The following is a 12444-nucleotide window of genomic DNA, read 5'->3' as shown; positions in this document are numbered from 1 at the left end:
CATACAGCACTGAAACTAAGTTTTACTAGATCAATTCCTGGCAAGGCGGTTTGTCCTATGAGGAGAGATTAACAGACTGAGACAACAGACTTATATTTTTTTTCACGTTTGACTGAATGGATGTAGGAATGATATATATGATACATCCCCAGCTGCGATATCCAAGATGAGAAAGCAACCATATCAAAATAAGAGGTCAGCCATTTACAACCGAGATGAGCAGAAATTTCTTCATCTAAAGGGTAGTGGATCTTTAGAACTCTCCCTAGAGAACTGCATGGTTTGGCACTGAGTACAGATGTTAGGGCTTTAAAGAAAACACCAGACAGTTGAGGAATGTGAACTGAGATCAAATCAGATTAACCATGATCTCATCGAACTGAGCAGAATTAATGACAGAGTGTTTTCTCCTGCTTCTATTCTAAGGGTATATTTTGCTTACAAATTCTATTTTTATGTGCTTTTGTGCCTACAAAGTACATAAATAAGCTCTACGGGAAATTTCCTAACAGCTCAGCACAGACCAGATGGGCTGAAGGGCCTGCTTCTATGCTGTAGTGCTCTAGGTTCCTTGTGAGAAATTAATTCAAAATGCCACATAAATTCTACGTCAGTACAATCCATGATGTACAATTATGTCCATTTGTGTCAATACTCTTTTGGTAGTTTTATGAAAAAAAATATTTAATATTCATTCAGTGGGATGTGGGCTTTGCAGGCTGAGCCAGCAATTAGATGCCCAAACCTAGTTGCCCTTGAGAAGGCGGTGGTGAGCTGCCTTCCTGAACCGCTGCTGTCCTTGAGGTGTGCCGTTAGGGAGGGGCTTTCAGGATTTTGGCCCTGCAATGGTAAAGGAATGGTGATCTAATTCCGAGTCTGTATGGTATGTAGCTTGAAGACAACTTCCAAATGATGGTACCCTCTGCTTTGGCTGCCCTAGTTTCTCTACCTGGTAGAGGTCCTGAGTTTGGAGTCTTGGTGAGTCGCCTTAGTTCATCCTGCAGGTAGTACAAACTGCTGTTACTGTGCTTTGGGGGTGCAGTGAATGAATGATCGAGGATGGGGTGCCTTTCAAGTGGACTGCTATGGCTTGCATGGTAGGAAGCTTCCAGAGTACCAATGAAGCTGCACTTACTCAGGCAAGCGGACTCCATCACACTCCTGACTTGAGCCTTGTAGATGGTGGGCAGACTTCGGCGAGTCAGGAGGTAAGTCATTCGCCAGAGAATTCCAAGCCACTGAATTGCTCTGGTAGCCACAAGTGTATAAACAACTCCCGTTCAATGGTAGCCCCCAAGATATTAACAGCGTGGGGATTCACTTCGGGTAATGCCTTTAGATGTCAGGAGCGGATAGTTGGCGATGGATGGTACTGTAATATGTAGCACGGTGGGTGGTGCAGAGAACGACCGAGTTTTGTCGGAAACTTAGTGGCTCATTACATGAACAACGGTGTGTTCTTTTAAATTACTATTAAACCTTCGCTCTTCATGGCGTTCGAACACTTCGATAGCTACTGATAAAATTATACCCGGAGGGAAAAGTTGCCTAGATTTCAACAAGCTCTCCCAACTTAACGTTGTGTTTTAACAATGCAAAGAACAAAACTCCTATTTCCCGTTAAAACCTGCTTCTAGACCCAACCTCTGCCATTGTTTTTATCGCGACACTACTCACATCACCGATTCCTCCCGCCTCCCACCCTCTCACAGGCACTCGCTTTTGTTCTTTCCTCCCCTTCTCGCCCCCCCCCCCCCACTGTAAATCGTGCACGGTCTCGATTATTCACAATGTGAAGAAAGGTAACCGGCCCGCAGACCCTTCCCCCACGCTCTCTCTCCCTCCCTCCCCGCAGAAGCTGCCTGACCCGCTGAGTATTTGTTTTGCTTCAGTCTCTGCTGAGGGAAAAATATGATTCCTGCCACGCTGGGGTCACGTCTCCGATGAGCCTCACGGGGCCCGTTGGCTCAAGCCGAGTAGCAGGCGCTGGGTCGTTGTCCTGTGCGCGGTAGCTGCGCCGTGCCCCGCTGCCACTGCTCGTGATGCATTGTTCAGCAGGGTGTCGGGTGTGTCCTGCCTCGCCGAGGGTGCAGCGCTGGCTTCCTGCCACTGAAGCTCAATCGGAACTTCAGGGAGACAGGTGTTCGGGCCCAGTCTAGCCCCAACGTCTCCGGCCTTATGTGCCATTAAAAGCAGTTCGCCACCGGGAGGGTTCCAGCTGCGGAGGCGCTGCATCTACTGCTGGCGCCGGTATGGGCGCATTCAGAGCTGCTATGTAAACCGAGACTCCGACTGACAGGAAAGGATCGGCTCCTTTTACCTTCCTGTTCGAGGTAAGATCTGTCAACCTCCTGGGTCGAGCCGGTGGGTATCCGCGCTGAGTATTCAGCGATTAGCTGAAGATGACGCTGGCCCTGCCATGGTATTGACCCGGGTGATGGTGGGTGGGCGGACAATACGGTTTGCTTCTGAAATTCTGCCTGACCTGCCGAGTTCCTCCAGCATTTTTTTCTGCGTTGACCAACAAAAATCTTGTTCGGTGAAGGCAGATCTGTAAACAAGCGTCCCTTTGAAAAGGCGCAATGTACAGGAGCTGTACGTTTCTTTAAAATACTTTTAAAACCTGGCTTTTGGGCGAATGGTTATTTGAAGTTCACTTCTTGTTGAAACCCCTTTTATTTCCTGTCCCGGTATGTTCTGTTATCCCAGCGCATTGTCGGGGGGAATTTCTCAGGAGCCCGTTGCACCTACCCTTTCAAGGAAAAGCGTTAACAGTGGAACAAAGCGGTACTTCCTTGTAGTGACACTGTCTCCCAGATATTTTGGCAAAGTCCAAATTTGTGGACATTTGCCGTGAAATTGGCGTTTGCGCGCTAGTTTAATTTTCCACTATAAATTCAGGTGCATTTGAACTTGAAGAGTGATTACGTTTCCTTTGTGTTGCCGGGTGGTGAAGGCAGCTTCTGATTAACAAACACGCCTAGAATGTAAAGTCGTCACTGACTTCGGTAAATGTAGAATAGGGAAGGTAGTCAGCGGCCTTTGCAATGGCAATGGGGAGGGAGCAGAAAGAGCTGGTGACTCACCTGGCCCTTTCTGACAGGCTCTACTGGTCAAAGTAACCAGATTATCTGAGGTGGAATTTTATAGAAAACGGCATCAGTGTGCGGCGCAGTAGCTGGCCAAATGCGTGGCCCGTGACAGACTGTGACCCCAGCTGACCTTCTACCTCAGCACCATCTTTCTACACTATTCCCAAATCCATTGATTACTTTATTTCCAGGGCCCTGCCATTCACTGTGTGAGTCTTGTCCTGGTCCAACTTCCTAAGATACAACTTAGCATGTTTCTAAACTCTGCAGAATTGTGATTAGGCTATTCAATTTCTGTTCCTACATCATTTTAGAAACTAATCTAGAAATGTTTTTGAAGTTAGGAAGATCAGGGTCCTATATAATTATAGTAAGACATCTCTCCTGTATTCATCTGGCAAATAACTATTGGAAACAATCAGATTAATCTTCCTTGCACTTCATGCAAATCTGGCACATTACTCCTTTGTTTTGAGTAGGAAGACCATAACTGTGCACAGCATTTCAAGTGCAACCCCCCCCCCCAGACTCTGAATAAATACAGTTACAGTAAATTATTCCCTTTGTGTTTCTTGATCTTGTTACTGGAGATTCAGTGTTACTAGACCCTGCCACTTTGGAATGGCCCACACTTTCATTAACCTGGTTCTGCATTACTTTCCTTTCTTGGAATCTGTCTTTCTTAAGAGTGGGAGGGGGTGTGTTAGGTATTGTGCTATGCTTATGTGTGCAAGGTGGGGGTTAATGACACTGGAGGCTTAAAGCTGTATGTGTGAGGAGTGGAGCGGCTGTGAATCTATGGGGTGTTGACTATGGTCAGGGGGTGCTTGGATGCTCCGTGTTAATGGGGGCTTTCCCCAGAGTTGATAGAGATGCTTTCCATTGTGGGATGTCGTTAGGATGAGGGGTTGGGTGGAGGGGAGAGGGAGCTGGAGGGAAAAGGGAAGGAGTTATGGTTAGCGTTAGTGGATGGAGGGAGAGGGGACTGAAAGTTAGCGTTAGGGGTAGACTTAGGGGATGGAGGAGAGAGGGGTGTGGAAGTTAGGGTTAGGAATAGGGGTAGGTTGGGGCAGTGATGAAGTGTTTTGAAAGATTGGTGATGAAACATATCAACTCCTGCCTGAGAAACAACTTGCAATCACTCCAATCTGCCTAATGGCACAACAGGTCCACATCAGATGCCATTTCATTGACTCTTCGCTCAACCCTGGTCAGCAAAGGTACATACATCAGGATGGTCTTTAACAACTACATCTCAGTTTAGTATTGTGGCTTTCTGAAGATTTACATAGATATTACTGTGTAGCCCTAATAGCTTAATACTATTGCATAATAAAATTGGGATGACACCAGCTGTGGATATTGCTATCGGGACAATGTATACCCTGTTTATGTTTCATAGACTTTCAATGTCCTCTTTTAATTCAGCATATTTCTGGTGTTTTTCACTTATGATTTCTGTAAGTTATGTGTATTTGGAATGGCTATATCAATTAAATAAGTTGTTCTTGCTTGTTTATCCTGTACTATTAGATCCGAACTTTATTATGGATTGTCCTATCTGTACTAATTGATTAGTCATAATATAATTTGTAGCATTCTGACTCTAAAACTGGATCAGGCTTGTATTTGTAGTAAGGTATGATTTCATTTATGAGTTTGTATTTTAAAGCAAAATTTTGATGAATGATGTTTGCCACTTGATTGTGCCTGTGTAAGTAATCAGATTGAGTTAAACTGCTTCAGCATCCTGTAATGTGTTGGATTGTATCAATTTTTCTTGGTGTTTTCTACATTTATCACCTTGAATTTGTTGGTATTTTATTATGGATTTTTGATTTCTTTTGTGCTAACCACCTGGTCCTACATTGCCAAAAGGAACCCTTCTGTTTCTGGGAGGAGGTCTCCAACTCTGAGCCAGGCGTTCCACACTTCTTGTCACAGTCTAGTCTGCTCAGATCATGGGGTTGTCTTCCATTGATTAACTTTTTCTTCAATAGTGATAATGTCATTTTTCTGGGTTGTGCTGTCATTTAAATTTAGTGGTGTGTACTTATCAGAATTGCAAATGCTTGCCTGGAGTGCTGAATCCTGTTTTCATTGATGAAAGTACAGTATGTCCTTAGAAGTTTTATCTGACTGTTGTGTAGATTTTTATTGTCTGTTATTCCTCTTCTCCCTTCTGTCCCAGGTAGTGTTAATCTAAGTGGATTCAAATGTACATGATGTTTTATGAAATTTGTCATTTGAGTTCTTATTTTTCTTTGTAAATTTTCCAGATCAGTTTTGGACCAAGATATGCCAAAAGTATATGTTAATATAGGTATAGAGGAAGTGTTTATTGTCTTTGTTATATTTTTATTGTTGAGCTCTGTTTGGCAGATTTTCTTAATCCTTGAAAGCTTTTCCCTTATCACATTATCATCTATTTTCTTTCCTTGTTGATGTGCCAGATTCTTTTGTTTTATATTCGTCCATCGGTTGTATTGTAACCTGCTGCTCTGTCTTGTATTCTATATTACCTCTATTGTACCTTTCTTTATGTTTAATGTTCCGCATTTATCCAGTCCAATGTTCATGTTTACTTCTTTTGAAAATAGTTCTGCTAATTGAATTAATTGCTTTAGCTTAACTGATGAAGGGGCGTATAATTTCATATCATCCACGTATAAAAAGTGGGTTAAGATATAGTTCATTTCATTGTTTCTGATTTGATACCCAATTTTCATTTGATTCAGTAAATTATCATTAGTTCTTTGTTTTACTTTATTTTAGTATTTGCACAGTTTGTTGTCTGTCCTGTTGGTGTGGGCTTCCATTGATTCTATTATGGTTATTATTTTTTTATGGTTTTATTACGCAAGAAAATGAATCTCAGGGTTGTATATAGTGACATATGTGTACTTTGATAATAAATTTACTTTGAACCTTGAACACATCTTTATTCCAGGTCTCACGTTCTTTCATAATAAATAGCAACATTCCATTTAACTTCCTAATTGCTTGGAACATCAGCATGTTAGCTTCCAGTGTCCCTCAGAACATCAACATTTTCCATTCTGTCACCATCTAAAAAAACCTCCCCTCTTCTCTTTTATACGCTGAGGTGGATGACATCACAATTTTCCGCATTACTGGAAAAGCTCAATAGCATTTTATTAGCCAGCACACTTCAGAGTTGGGAATGGAGCATCTATGAGCCGATTCCCAGGCTGACATTGGTTCAGTACTGAGGAAGCTCTTGAATTAGCACTGAGGGATTTCCCAGTACCAGGCTGTGTCAGCGCCATGAGAGCTCCTGGGCCCAAAATGGATTAACTAGCACAATTGATTGACCATCAACTGTCAGCTCATGTAGATGCCGGATAACCAGTCTCTGAGTAAATTGCATCTGTAAATTTCTCACTCACTCATTTAGCTCATCAGTACCCATTTGATATTTCTCCACTTCCTCCTCCCTATGCACCCTGCCATCTGGATTGGAATCGTAAGCAAACTGTCAATGTTGGTGCCCTCAGCTAAATCATCGATTATAGATTGTGAGCAGCAGTTACTGGGGCCCAGACTCAGATCCCCACAACAGTAACTGCTTACTAACTTGAGAAAATAGTTCTGTGTTTCTTATGAAGAGCTCAAATGAAATGATTTTGAGCAAAATATCAGTATTTTTAAGATGCATGGTTTGCTATCTTATGGGAGGTCGAATGAAAGATTTAATATATTCGTTTCTGGAATATGGGCACCATTTGCAAAGGTATTTTTTTAGCCTTGGGAGGTGATGTTGAGTCGCCATTTGTGGATTTGAACCCAGTTATATGAAGGGAGCAGCAATGAGCACCAAGATAGTTGCATCATTTGAAGGTGGAACTGCCCATGTAGGTCTCCTGTCCATGAAATTGCAGGTGGCAAAGCTCCTGGATTTGAGATACATTATTAAAGAAGCAGGTGTACTGGCCTGGCCTAGGCTACATAAGTTTAAAATTTCTCATGTATGAATCAATGGACGTTATTATAGGCATCCGTTAGTCTCATGAGACTATGGATTTGTACCTTTGAAGGTTTCCAGGGCACAGGCCTGGGCAAGGTTGTATGGAAGACCAGCAGTTGCCCATGCCGCAAGTCTCCCCTCTCCATGCCACCGATGTTGTCCAAGGGAAGGGCATTAGGACCCATGCAGCTTGGCACCAGTGTTGTTGCAGAGCAATGTGTGGTTAAGTGCCTTGCTCAAGGACACACACGCGGCCTCAGCCAAGGCTCGAACTAGCGACCTTCAAATCACTAGACAAACGCCTTCACTGCTTGGCCATGTGCCAACACACAATGGACATATACTTCAAAGAAATTAAAGAAAGAATGCAAACCACCTCACCCACACAGCATGTATGAACTGGTTGCTGCCAGTGGCCTATATTTTTCACTTCTCATTGGATTTTCTGGTTGGTGATGCAGGAACCAAGGCTACAGAATGATTGTAACAGACCAGAAGTTTGAGGCAATCGAATTCTCTGTCCATATAATGCCATTTTACACAATATTTTCAAATTAAATTTAATCCGTCTTCAATTTGTTTATTAAAACATTGTAAGCAGGGCTGCTGTAATGTAATTAAAACACCATAATTTAGTAGAATTAAAATTAGATTTTTTTTTACATCCATCTTACAACATGAGGGAGTAAAAATCTTTATGTTGCATCTCTGTTGCTTTATTCAAGCAATAAGGAAGGGAAATGTGGGAGGATATTGCCCAAAACTAAGTTTGTATATGTAATTGTTCTGTGTACATGTATGTACAGTCAGATATGCAATCAGATCAATGTGTATTGATAAATCTGATAGCCTGGTGAAAGAAGCTGTCCTGGCCTTAATGCTGTGTTACCGTTTGCCAGACGGAAACAGCTGAAACAGTTTGTGGTCGAGGTGACTCGAATCTCTGATGATCCTCCAAACCCTTTTTATGCACCTGCTGCTGAAAATATCCTAAATTGAGGGAGGCTCACATCCACAGGTGAGCTGGGCTGTCCGCACCACTCTGCAGTGCCTTGCAGCTGAGGGTAGTACAGTTCCCAGAAGGTGACACAGCCAGTCAGGATGCTCTTGTGACTACCTAATACTGAGTCAGATATTCATTCGTGTTAAAGTGGATGCTTAGTGTTGCTAAGAACAACAAAAAAAAATGTATTTTAAGGAACCTTCTGAATCATTATGGCCATGTGATGACGCAATCATCCACACCTTTGTTTTTTCACTCTGCCCTTGTACAGCTATTTGCTATTGAGGTTTTCTTTCAGATATTTCATAATTTTCTTTCTTTTGTACTGTATAAGATATTTCATAATTAGTCACTCTGTTGAGAATCCCTCCTTACTTACAATTTGGATGAAGACAGTCCTGCTACATGCGAAGGAGAGATGTGTCCGCTCAGTGTATCTCCATAATGACTAAGCAATCAAAATCCTGGACCACTGATCCAGAGACCTAAGTTTGCAAATTTACCATGGCGACTAAGAAATATTAATTCAAGAAATTTAATAAATCTGCATTTCAAAAGAAAATTGAGCCTGAAACTGCTCAATTGTCTGAAAACTGTCTGACTCTTTCCAGGACGGAAATCCTCACCCAGTCTGATCAATGTGGTTGGTTCAGGGAGTTTTAGGATGGGCAATAAATGCTAGTATTGCCGGTGGCAGTCATATCCTGTGAATAAAAAGATAGCAGGTCTTATCTTTTATAGGGATAGTTGTGTCTAAAATGCACTGAGGCTGAAGCTAGTAATTAGTGATTGGGACTGGCAACTTGTTCCTTCCAAGTAGATTACAATCTTGTCCAATGATAAAAGTGCCCAAGGCCACCGGCTTGAATATTTTCAAGAGCTACACATCACCAGCTGCCAACATGAGGCTCAAGTGTTAAACAGCAACTACCCTTCACTAATACTCATTTCCTATTTAAATAGTTATTTGTATCACCCACCAGATTTCGTTGATTTGTGAGTGCAAAATATTTCACAGTTGTTGAAACATTCACCAAGAATATTAGAAAGCAACATAAAGTCTAACAACATGTTGAGTAACACACACAAAATGCTGAGGGAACTGAACATCTATAGAGAGAAATGAACAGTCAACATTTTGGGCCGAGACCATACGACAGGACTGATGATGGGTTTTGGTCAGAAATGTCATCTGAAATGTTCATGAATGCTACCTGACCTGTTGAGTTCCTGTAGCATTTTTTGTGTGTTGTTCAAGATTTCCAGCAGCTGCAGAATCTCTTGTGTCTATCAACATGTTGTTCCTATTTACAGCCACTTGTTTCAAGTGACCACAAAATTGTTAATTTCTCTCATCCTTCTTTCAAAGAATACTCAAGATAAATGAACTTCCACTCATCTCCATCATGCAAAAGTTCAAGAGAAATAGCTGGTTTCAAGAGTATTAGCTAGTGTGAGCACCATTGCATCAGCCAACAAAACTACTAAAATAAATCTCTGGCCAATTGGCACAAGCCAGCCCCGAAAACCTAATATTGAATCCTGGTGTATGCAGCAGGAACAGGAATGAAAAGTTTTTTTTTAAGCATCCTATAAAGTTTTGCAAAAATAAATGACATTTAAACTGGACAAAGGGTTCAGGGCAAAGCCAGCAGATATAGAGAAAGGGAAGGATTAGGTTGATCTTTGAGTAAGTTCAAAGGTAAGTAAAACTTCATGGGCTGAAGGGCCTGTACTGTGCTGTACCGTTCTATTTTCAAAGAAAGACTGATTTTACGTAGCTTTTTTCATGTCCTTAGGACTTCCAAGAGCACTTTTGAAGTTTAGTTTCATTGTTCTGTGAGATGACATGTTAAACAAAGACCCACTTCCCTCCTGGATGGGTATAAAAGATCCCTTGGTGCCTTGTGAAGAATGTGGTACAGCTCAGTGTTACGGGCAATGTTTTCCCCCTCTGGCATTAACCTCAAAAATAAGTTACCAAATCATTTACTCATTCACATTAGTGACAAATTAGCTGCCACATTATGCTAAAATAGTCATTACAACTTCAAAATACTTGAACATTTTTTAGAGGTCATGAACGACATAACATTTATATGCTGTATATCTGGTAATTTAAATAAGGTGAGTCTTTATGAGAAATCATTGAACTTTAACTCATTAGTAAAATAGCCAACTACTTCAACAGAATCTTCCCAGGCAGTAACTAATAGTTTATGCTCTTTCTCCACATTTATTTAATAGTGAGGAGATAGGTAGTGGTACGATAGTGTAGTGGTTAGCACAATGCTTTACAGTACCAGTAACTTGGGTTCAATTCCTGTCACTTCCTATAAGGAGTTTGTTCCCTCCGGGTGCTATGGTTTTCTCCCACAGTCCAAACACATACCAGTTGTTAAACTAATTGTTCATTGTAAACTGTCCTGTGATTAGGTTAGGATTAGGCAGCTAGGCGAAAGGACCTATTCTGCGCTGTATCTCAATAAATAAATAATAAACTCTCTTTACTGACAAACTGGTGACAAGGATATATTTCATCTTAAGATATCCCAAGACTATGCATTGAGGTAGAGTGTCAAAGAGTTACAAATTAATGTGGAATTGCAAGATACCAATTTATCATTAAGCCCCCTCTGAAACAGGATACGATGGATACATACAAAATGACTTAAGATATTTTAAACAGATGTGTTTAAGACTACTGTCATTTCTGAAGATGTGGCAACCTCTGTGTTGGTACAGTGTTTACAGATTGAATTTATTTTTCAGTGGTTTTGTGGACTCGTGCTCAGTCTAATCATTCATAATTGATGTGGCAGTGATGTAAAGGTATTCAGAGGAACTGTAAGCAACACAAAAAGATGTGAAATGCAGCTATAAAAATATTTTCCATTGTGTTTGTTTGGTTTTCCTTTCACCCATTCATTTTTGCAGATTTGGATCTCTTTGTTTCATCCGATGCCAGCGTTTTGGTTATTTTAGCAGGTATAATAGTGAGCCATGTCACAGTGATTACGATGATGGAATCAGCGTTGTAAATTAACTCTGAAAGCAACTATTGCTGTTGCAAAACCTGTAAATCTAGTTTGAATAAGGTGACTTATATAACAATAAAAACCATTCTACAACACTTGATTTCCTCAAATTCCTGTGAAATTATTATACTGTACAGGTTCAAATGGATTGTGCAATAATTAATATTAAGTCCATGTGTCCAGAAAGTATAATGACAAATCCAGTTTTGTCCAGGAAGTAGTTCTAAGTTGGCAGTAGGCTGTGAAAAATAAGAGGGGTATTTTGGGTTATGCATATTTATAAGCTGAATTTCATTTGAATTGTTATTGGAATGGTGTTTTTCTTGCTATCATAATGACTAATGATGTCTTTGTTACTAACAAGAGAAAATCTGGAGTTGCTGTTTGTACTTAGGGTGAAAATGACAAGATATTAATAGAATTCAGAAAAAAAAATTATAGAAGTAAAATGTCAATTGGCACTGGGATCAGTTTTATTTTATATTAATCTTAAAGTGAGGGCAACATAATAGCCTAGTGTTCACACTGCACAGTGAAATGTTACACATTATCAAAGAAGCTTTTTCTGTAATACACTTAGAAATTTCAGGTTTTTAACAGAGTAATTTTTGTGCCTATTTTAAGTGACAACATAATGTGAGTAAATAAAAGCAGCAATCTTGCAGTAATTAATGGAGCTGGTCCCGGGAATAAAGAAGGGGAGGTATGAGGAGCTCAGTGTGAGTGGAGTGCGGGGAAACCGAGAGGATGCGAGGGGTTGTGAAGAACTGATTGTGAGTGTGTGTGACGGGGGGAGTGAGGGGATGCAAGAAGAAGGAGTGAGGAGGGAGTGAAGGACTCAGTACAAGGGGATCCTCAATATAGGGGGGTGGTCTCAACCAAGATTGCCTGCACCCTTAGGATATCGCTTGAGCTGCCCAGGTCTGATTTTCCCACTGAAAGGTCTGTGCTTTGACTTTAACAAGTCACTTCATCAGACATTCAGCAGCTTGGTGCCCTTCCTTCATCCTGCAGGCTTCAATTAAAACAGCCTAAAACCCACAGTGTCTCCCTCATGTGGGAGGGAAATGTTGGTAAACTGGTTGCTGATATCAGAGTGACAATTTCCTGAGGGACTGCTGTCAGTTTGAGGGATTTGCTGGCGTCAAAGTGCCTGGGACTCCAGTTCACTTTCATGAGGTGCAGAGAGATTGGCTGCAGACACTGAAACAGAAACAGGGCGACACCCCTTCTAGTCATCAGTAAGATCACAGCTGATCTTCCCCGCCCCCACATCATTTTCCTGCATTGACCCCATTATTCCCTCTGTTCTGAAAACCTATT

General features: G+C 41.3%; 1 protein-coding gene across 1 annotated transcript in view; it reads left to right on the top strand.

Annotated features, from left to right (window-relative positions):
* The first annotated feature begins 1801 nt into the window (after positions 1-1801).
* mfsd6b (major facilitator superfamily domain containing 6b) overlaps positions 1802-12444 on the top strand; it is a 65667-nt gene continuing 55024 nt past the window's right edge. The window contains exon 1 of the mRNA XM_072261680.1: positions 1802-2333. The gene's annotated coding sequence lies outside the window, so the exon portion shown is untranslated. The remainder of the gene's footprint in view (positions 2334-12444) is intronic.

This window comes from Mobula birostris, chromosome 6 (assembly GCF_030028105.1).
Source record: "Mobula birostris isolate sMobBir1 chromosome 6, sMobBir1.hap1, whole genome shotgun sequence".
NCBI lineage: Eukaryota > Metazoa > Chordata > Chondrichthyes > Myliobatiformes > Myliobatidae > Mobula > Mobula birostris.
The sequence above is the reverse complement of the archived record's forward strand: the minus strand, read 5'-3'. Positions and strand labels throughout refer to the sequence as shown.